The following is a 9,402-nucleotide window of genomic DNA, read 5'->3' on the forward strand; positions in this document are numbered from 1 at the left end:
AAAAAAAAACTGAAAACCGAGTCCCATAAATCGTCATCCCGGGTCAGAGCCGGGACGGAACCCGCTCTGATACCAAATTGTAATACCCCGATTTTCCAAAATAAAATAAACAAATAAAAAGTCTGAAATCTTCATTTATTACTTCTCAAAAGTCAACTCCAAAGTCGTAAATCTAAATAACATAATAAATCTTGTAAATATCGATAAAAGTATAACAACCGCAAATCTGAAAAAGAAATAAAGAAAACGTCCAAAGAAGCAATCCGATAGCAATCACTGCCGCTCGTCTGTCTCACCTGAAATGGGAAAGAATGAGGGGTGAGTAACAGGGGAGTTACTCCGTGAGGTATAAGATGCTAAACCGCAAACCACTGACTCAGTACATAGCACTACGACTATGTAGGTCTAGCCCTAGCATGAAACAAACACGGTGTCTAATACACCACATAAAACATCAAATGCGCTGATAGTGCATAATTAGATCACACACCCCGCATTCTCCTCATACGGATTTAAATATACAACTCTATGCACCGCTAGTACAAGAGTCCATCCTTGTACCCCACAATCACCTATGCGCCGCTAGTACAAACGTCTTTGTACCCCGCAATCCCCATACAATGCGGTTCTAGCATAGACGTCCATATGCCCCGCAATATCCATACAATGCGCCGCTAACACAAACGTCTCTGCGTCCCGCAATCTCCACACAATGTGCCGGAAAAATTCACTAGTGACTGGTCGTCGGATAATTCAACAACAACTCGTCACGCACAAAGAAATACTTTGACTTGATGAGTATAAAGAGAAATGGTGGAGTTTCTTATATAGGGGAAGGAAAATGATATGGAATCCTTAAACTTTCAATGTGGGACAAAGTAAAAAGAGAGAATTGAGCTTTAATTTTTATTAAAGGCCAAAAGGGCCCAACCAAAAATCAGGGTCGTTACAATTTTTCCCCACTTGACTGGAATTCTCTCCAAATTCCAAGAAAAACCGGGAAAAAATATCAACAGCTATGAAGGAAGAAGTACCCGAGATGAGAAACAAAGAAAACAAACAGAAACTTGGTCTTCTCATGCAAAAGAAAACAAGATCAGAATCGCTAATGTTAACCGAATGATACTGGACAAAGGAAGTCACTTTTTTTTTTGAAATTTCTCAATCCCCGTAAATATTAAAAAAAAACTGAAAACCGAGTCCCATAAATCGTCATCCCGGGTCAGAGCCGGGACGGAACCCGCTCTGATACCAAATTGTAATACCCCGATTTTCCAAAATAAAATAAACAAATAAAAAGTCTGAAATCTTCATTTATTACTTCTCAAAAGTCAACTCCAAAGTCGTAAATCTAAATAACATAATAAATCTTGTAAATATCGATAAAAGTATAACAACCGCAAATCTGAAAAAGAAATAAAGAAAACGTCCAAAGAAGCAATCCGATAGCAATCACTGCCGCTCGTCTGTCTCACCTGAAATGGGAAAGAATGAGGGGTGAGTAACAGGGGAGTTACTCCGTGAGGTATAAGATGCTAAACCGCAAACCACTGACTCAGTACATAGCACTACGACTATGTAGGTCTAGCCCTAGCATGAAACAAACACGGTGACTAATACACCACATAAAACATCAAATGCGCTGATAGTGCATAACTAGATCACACACCCCGCATTCTCATCATACGGATACAAATATACAACTCTATGCACCGCTAGTACAAGAGTCCATCTTTGTACCCCGCAATCACCTATGCGCCGCTAGTACAAACGTCTTTGTACCCTGCAATCCCCATACAATGTGCTGCTAGCATAGAATATGGAGGCGACAAACTTATTAGAAAAACCCACCGGAAGCTCGTCCAGAAATCCCGTCGGAAGCTCGACAAGAAATCTCGCCGGAAGCTCAACCGAAAATCCCACCGGAAAAATTCACTAGTACTGGTCGTCAGATAATTCAACAACAACTCGTCACGCACAAAGAAATACTTTGACTTGATGAGAATAAAGAGAAATGGTGGAGTTTCTTATATAGGGGAAGAAAAATGATATGGAATCCTTAAACTTTCAATGTGGGACAAAGTAAAAAAAAAAGAATTGAGCTTTAATTTTTAATAAAGGCCAAAAGGGCCCAACCAAAAATCAGGGTCGTTACAATTTTTCCCCACTTAACTGGAATTCTCCCCAAATTCCAAGAGAAACCGGGAAAGAATGTCAACAGCTATGAAGGAAGAAGAACCCGAGATGAGAAACAAAGAAAACAAACAGAAACTTGGTCTTCTCATGCAAAAGAAACAAGATCAGAATCGCTAACGTTAACCGAATGATACTGGACAAAGGATGTCACTTTTTTTTTTGAAATTTCTCAATCCCCGTAAATATTAAAAATCACTGAAATTCGAGTCCCATAAATCGCCATCCCGGATCAAAGCCGGGACGGAACCCCGCTCTGATACCAAATTGTAATACCCCAATTTTCCAAAATAAAATAAACAAATAAAAAGTCTGAAATCTTCATTTATTACTTCTCAAAAGTCAACTCCAAAGTCGTAAATCCAAATAACATAATAAATCTTGTAAATAACGATAAAAGTATAACAACCGCAAGTCTGAAAAAAAAATAAAGAAAACATCCAAAACAACAATCCGATAGCAATCATTGCCGCTCGTCTGTCTCACCTGAAATGGGAAAGAAGGAGGGGTGAGTAACAAGGGAGTTACTCCGTGAGGGATGAGATGCTAAACCGCAAACCACTGACTCAGTACATATCACTACGACTATGTAGGTTAGCCCTAGCATGAAACAAACACGGTGTCTAATACACCACATAAAACATCAAATGCGCTGATAGTGCATAATTAGATCACACACCCCGCATTCTCCTCATACGGATTTAAATATACAACTCTATGCACCGCTAGTACAAGAGTCCATCCTTGTACCCCACAATCACCTATGCGCCGCTAGTACAAACGTCTTTGTACCCCGCAATCCCCATACAATGCGGTTCTAGCATAGACGTCCATATGCCCCGCAATATCCATACAATGCGCCGCTAACACAAACGTCTCTGCGTCCCGCAATCTCCACACAATGTGCCGGAAAAATTCACTAGTGACTGGTCGTCGGATAATTCAACAACAACTCGTCACGCACAAAGAAATACTTTGACTTGATGAGTATAAAGAGAAATAGTGGAGTTTCTTATATAGGGGAAGGAAAATGATATGGAATCCTTAAACTTTCAATGTGGGACAAAGTAAAAAGAGAATTGAGATTTAATTTTTAATAAAGGCCAAAAGGGCCCAACCAAAAATCAGGGTCGTTACAATATCAATTGGTGACAGCTTGTCATGTGGGAGAGTTGTCAAATGGTGAGGTCGTGGGTTCGAGTAACGCCAAGCGCATCAATAACCTACCTGTAGACCAATTGGTGACAACTCATCCTGGAGGTGTATTGTTAAAGGGTGAGGTCTAGGGTTCGAAACTCACTAACAACCTACTTATGGAGTCAGAGAGAACTCATAATAAAGGAATTGGAGTTGGTGCTCTGTAGGGCTGTGAACCGGATTCCGAGTGAGCGGATGGGTCACAGTTTTGTTCTTGCTTGTATGATTCTCCGCATACAATTTTACCAATTCGCACCACTTGTGTAGTCTCGTAGGCAAATGTTTTATTAATTAGTAAAGTAATGAGAATGATTTTTTTATTTAAAGTTGTGGTTATGTAAAAATAAGGTTCATTGAAATTATATTTTAATCATATATATTTTTATATAAGTATAAACAAAAAAATGTATTGTTTATTTTCTATTCACAATAGAATTTATCTTTGTTATTTTAAAAGTAATAAATATGTTCACATTAATTGATATGTGGTAGACTTACAATCATTTAAAAATTAAAATATTGATGTGGTACCTTCACAATTGTTTAAAATTTATGTGTTATACACTAACTTTTTCAACTAGCTCAGTCTTAGTTCCTACATTTTTAACCTTTGTATTATTGAATTTGAAATTCTCTCCGTGTAACTACTGAATAATATCATTGTTGAAAGAAATAAATTACAAAATCATTAAGATTCGAATCTAGGACTCGGAAAAATATCAGTAAATTTTGATTCAATTGGTTTCGTTTCGATTTAAAATGAAAAAATCCGGATATCCGTAACTCTACGAAGCAAAACAAATACTGATATGCAATATCCGTAAAAGACAAAGCAAATCACATATACTAAATTTTTTAAGAACGGATATCCTATCCGTTGTAGGCATACATATACATACATTTAAAGAATTTTATATATAACTTATACAAAAATTATATTTTATATAAATTTAACAATATTTTTATTTGTTAAATTTATCATATTAGTTATAAGAATTTTAATAAGTAAATAATTTATTTAATTTTGTAATAAAATAATGGGAATTTGCACTACATAACAATAGGAAGAAATTGTATTAGGTATATGGGAATGCATTTTCCATAAACCTCTGATTCATACTTCTGACACAGAAACTCCCTAGCACATGCACAGACCCTAATAGTTGCAGTTTCCGTGTAGGAATAAAAGAGAAGTTTTCTTTCTTACAAAAGCAAGAAACCGGAAATGTAAAAGTTCTGAAAAATTATCTCTCCAAAACATAATAGTCGTTTCACGTTCTTCAATTATTCGGGGGAGATGGGTTCCTCACAACTAGTAGGTTTACGGGATTCACCATGCTTCTATCACATAATGGTGGGGGAAATTCAAAAGATTTGGCAACCCATTCCCTTCATTCTCGCTAGAGTTGACACATGAGGATCGCGTCGGCATCATTGATGAAGTCTGTGAGAACCCCAGTAATAATGTTGACGATGTCGCAAATGAAGATTTGCTTCCTGGTGCTGCCGATGACCAACCCCTGAAGAAAAGCAAGAGGGCCAGAGTTGCCCCACCATCACTAGTATATGATTATCATTGTGGAAGCAAGAAACACAAACGTGCTAGGGTCGAGCAAATTGGTTTCAATCCAACGTCTTTTTTCCTCCGTGCGAAGTTTACTAATCTGAAGCATAAGATCGAACAGTCATTTGTGAGTACATTATAATCTTTTATATACTAAAGCGCAAGTCGCCTGGCGAATCATAAATTAACATGTGATATAATTTTGTAAAAAAAAATTTAATGAAAAATCTATACGTTCAAAATTTTCGAAAACTGTAAAAAAACATAAATCCCTTGATTTTCTCTTTATCAGCACTACCACGTTCTAATTTCAAAAAAAAAAATTATTATACTTAAATTTCAAGTTCATATCCCTATATTTTTTCACACGACCTCAAACAGTTTTAATTCTTATATAATTTTCAAGCAACTGATTTTGTTCTCCATCTTCTTCTTCTATTTTTACCGTAGCTTCTTCTTCATCTTTCTTTTTGTGTGTTTGAGTGTAACAAAAAAAAATTACACAAGTTTATGTCTCGCCTTTATTCATAATTTCTTTTTGAAAACATGCCTATTCAATTTGTTTTTCCTTCTTATGAATAAAATTTTTTGAATAAAAGCGAGACATAAACTTGTGTAATTTTTGTTTGTTACACTCAAACACACAAAAAGAAAGATGAAGAAGAAGCTACGGTAAAAATAGAAGAAGAAGATGGAGAACAAAATCAGTTGCTTGAAAATTATCTTTATTATATTAAAAATAAATCTATTTATATTTAAAAGAAGACTTATTTAGAAAACAAATATAAATAAAACTGAATGGATCAAATGTGGTAAGTTTTAACTATATTTATATGCGTAGTTATATATTAATTTGGTTTCCACAAAAATGATTTTTTTTCGAGAAAAAACATAAGAATTATACTTAAACACATCTAATTGTTTTGTTTGAACGCTATATTTATAATTTTAGATTTCCATTTTATTCGGACCTAGCAAAATGACTTATAAAATATAGCTCTGATAATAAACAGAATATTATAATTTGGCAAAATAATTTAAACACAGTCAAAAATTGGTCCGTGCGTAGCACAGGAGATTACACTAGTATTTTACATATTTTTTTTGTGTGAAAACCAATTATATTATGCTAAAACATTATTTCAATTACCAACAGTGTCATCATTGTAGCTGGTCTGTCTGTTACAGCAAAGGACATTTCAGACATTGCTGATTGAGTTTTAATTGTTGTAGGTTATTGACATACTTGTTCTTTTGTTACGTTCCAACTATGAGAAGCATTGTTCTGCTACGTCTGGTGTCCAACATACTAAAGCGCAAGTCGCCTGGCGAATCATAAATTAACATGTGATATAATTTTGTAAAAAAAAAATTTAATGAAAAATCTATACGTTCAAAATTTTCGAAAACTGTAAAAAAACATAAATCCCTTGATTTTCTCTTTATCAGCACTACCACGTTCTAATTTCAAAAAAAAAATTATTATACTTAAATTTCAAGTTCATATATCTATATTTTTTCACACAGCCTCAAACAGTTAACTCTTATATAACTTTCAAGGGATTGATTTTGTTCTCCGGCTTCTTCTTCTTCTTTTTTTTTACCGTAGCTTCTTCTTCATCTTTCTTTCTGTGTGTTTGAGTGTAGCAAAAAAATTACACAAGTTTATGTATCCGCCTTTATTCTTCTTCTTTTCTTTTTTTGAAAACTGGCCTATTCAAATTTATTTTCCTTCTTAACTTAACACTCTAATTCTTTTTGCATGATTCAGGTTGGAGATGGTATTTAATATTTTCCTGTTTCAAAACTTTTTTTTTTTTTGAAAAAAAGGCTTCCTGTTTCAAAACTTCATTTTTCAAAAAATGAAACTCAGACTGTCAACAACTTATAAAACCGTAAGTATACCTGAATCTACTATGTATAAATTATATTTACAAATCTGTTTGTTATTGTTTGACTATTTTCAAATATATTTTCTTAATACAAAGCGTATTCAACTACAGAGCGTATTCAACTATCTTACAAATCTATTTATGAGTTTATTGTATACAAATTGACTATTGAATTCATGTTTTCTGTCTTATCTTTGATTTTCTATGTTTTTTGGACCATAAAGGTAGAGGAAAGATATGGAGAAGAATCCCAACAGGTGTTGACAACAAAAAAAAAATCCCAATAGACAAGTTACAAAAAAAATCCCAACAAACAAGTTCAAAATAATTTTTTTTTTCTTTTATCACTAATCGAGCATTTATATTTCAACCGCATCCAAATATCAAACTTAAGAATAACTATTTTCAATACATTTTAATGTTTTCGTAAATTTATTGTAGCTTCACTTTATTATATTAAAAATAAATCTATTTATATTTAAGAGAAGAATTATTTAGAAAACAAATATAAATAAAACTGAATGGATCAAATGTGGTAAGTTTTAACTATATTTATATGCGTAGTTATATATTAATTTGGTTTCCACAAAAATGATTTTTTTTCCAGAAAAAACATAAGAATTATACTTAAACGCATCTAATTGTTTTATTTGAACGCTATATTTATAATTTTAGATTTCCATTTTATTCGGACCTAACAAAATGACTTATAAAATATAGCTCTGATAATAAACAGAATATTAAAATTTGGCAAAATAATTTAAACACAGTCAAAATTGGTCTGTGCGTAGCACAGGAGATTACACTAGTATTTTACATATTTTTTTGTGTGAAAACCAATTATATTATGCTAAAACATTATTTCAATTACCAACAGTGTCATCATTGTAGCTGGTCTGTCTGTTACAGCAAAGGACATTTCAGACATTGCTGATTGAGTTCTAATTGTTCTAGGTTATTGACATACTTGTTCTTTTGTTACGTTCCAACTATGAGAAGCATTGTTCTGCTACGTCTGGTGTCCATGCTTAATTTTTGGACACTCGCTTCATTTTGTCACTGTCCCGAGCGTACACCAAGTTCAAGAAATGTAAAAAAGACAATTTATATCCCTTACCAAAAGGTTTGGTTGAAAGCTTTTCTAAAATCCAAACAAATTTCCCTTTTTTGATTCGGTCTACAAATTTTGATAAACAATACTGGGTGGGACTATGCCTTGATTGGATGGAGTGGAAGATAACCATTCTAGATTGCAACGCGATTATCCATTCCGACACGCGCTAGCTAATGACCTTGCCTAGGTAACTGTAATGCTTCCTTACTTACCCACTATGGCGGATAGACATCAAATGATATTCATACCCCACTATCCATTGAGCGAGCAGAAGGCTTGGTTAATAATTACAAGGTCCCAGAGTCTGGTTTGATAGATGTGTTGTTGATGCAGTAACATGCAATAGGTGGCATTGATTCTTGTAGGGCTAGCTATCTCTCCTGAGAACATAGTGTAGGAAGCTCAACGAGCGGATGTGATGCTGTATGAATTTCATGGGAGTTTGTAGAAGCTTTTCAGTTTGCAGAGTGTAGCTGCTATTTGTTATCTGTTTTAATGGATCCCCTGGTGACTGTATTTTTATTTGTATTTTAAACATGGTGTTACTTTGTTTAATGTTCTCAGTTCGGTGAGTTCAAAAAAAAATTATCGGGTTGTTGAATTTATATTTCTTGTATCTTATTGGTAAGTAATGAAGATGTGTATTTAGTAGTTGATATGTTTGGTTCTCCCAATTTAAAAATTGTGTAATTATTCAAATTTGGTAACACAAGTTGTCACATTGTAATCATGCCAAATATTTTTTATTTAAGAGACAGTTGTTTTATAGAAGCAAACATATAGCATAATCCGGCTCTAAGAACCCATTTAATTTTTCGGTTACATATATTCTCGAAAATGCTCCGCCACTTCGCAATTAATGTAAGGAACCATCCTACATGCATGCGTGCTTTCCTTATTACTATGTGTTCTTTTAAAGATTCACAACCGTCTCTGGTTATATGTCTGTTGGTACATACAAGTCAAATTTTACTTAACCAAAATTCATTTTGTTAATGTTGACCACCCGTCATAGCCTATGCTCTTCTATAGAATGACTTGTAATAGGTTAGCACTTCTAATGCTAAATACCCAGCGTTGATCTTTGTTATTACGAACTGGAATGGAAATAATAGCCGGAAAATTTAGTCAAAACAATACACTAGAATCAGTTTTGTGTGAACATTTAGTATAGCTTACAATGTGAAGATAGTGATGTTTTCGTCTTCTCTACTTGGTGGAGATTTTAACCATGTTGGGTCTTTTTAAATTTTCATCTCAGTTGGTTTAAATTCATAGGTGCTTCCTTGGAATAGCTGAAATACTCTTTACTATCACTATCACGCGGCACTTAAATACATTTACATCATCGATGACTGCACGTTAGTAGAACGTGAACTTGATTGCAATGATTACTCCTGATATTTTGCTGCAGCGACTATACTTAGAAGATGATGAAGAGA

The sequence above is a fragment of the Brassica oleracea genome, chromosome C7 (assembly GCF_000695525.1).
Source record: "Brassica oleracea var. oleracea cultivar TO1000 chromosome C7, BOL, whole genome shotgun sequence".
NCBI classification, from domain to species: domain Eukaryota; kingdom Viridiplantae; phylum Streptophyta; class Magnoliopsida; order Brassicales; family Brassicaceae; genus Brassica; species Brassica oleracea.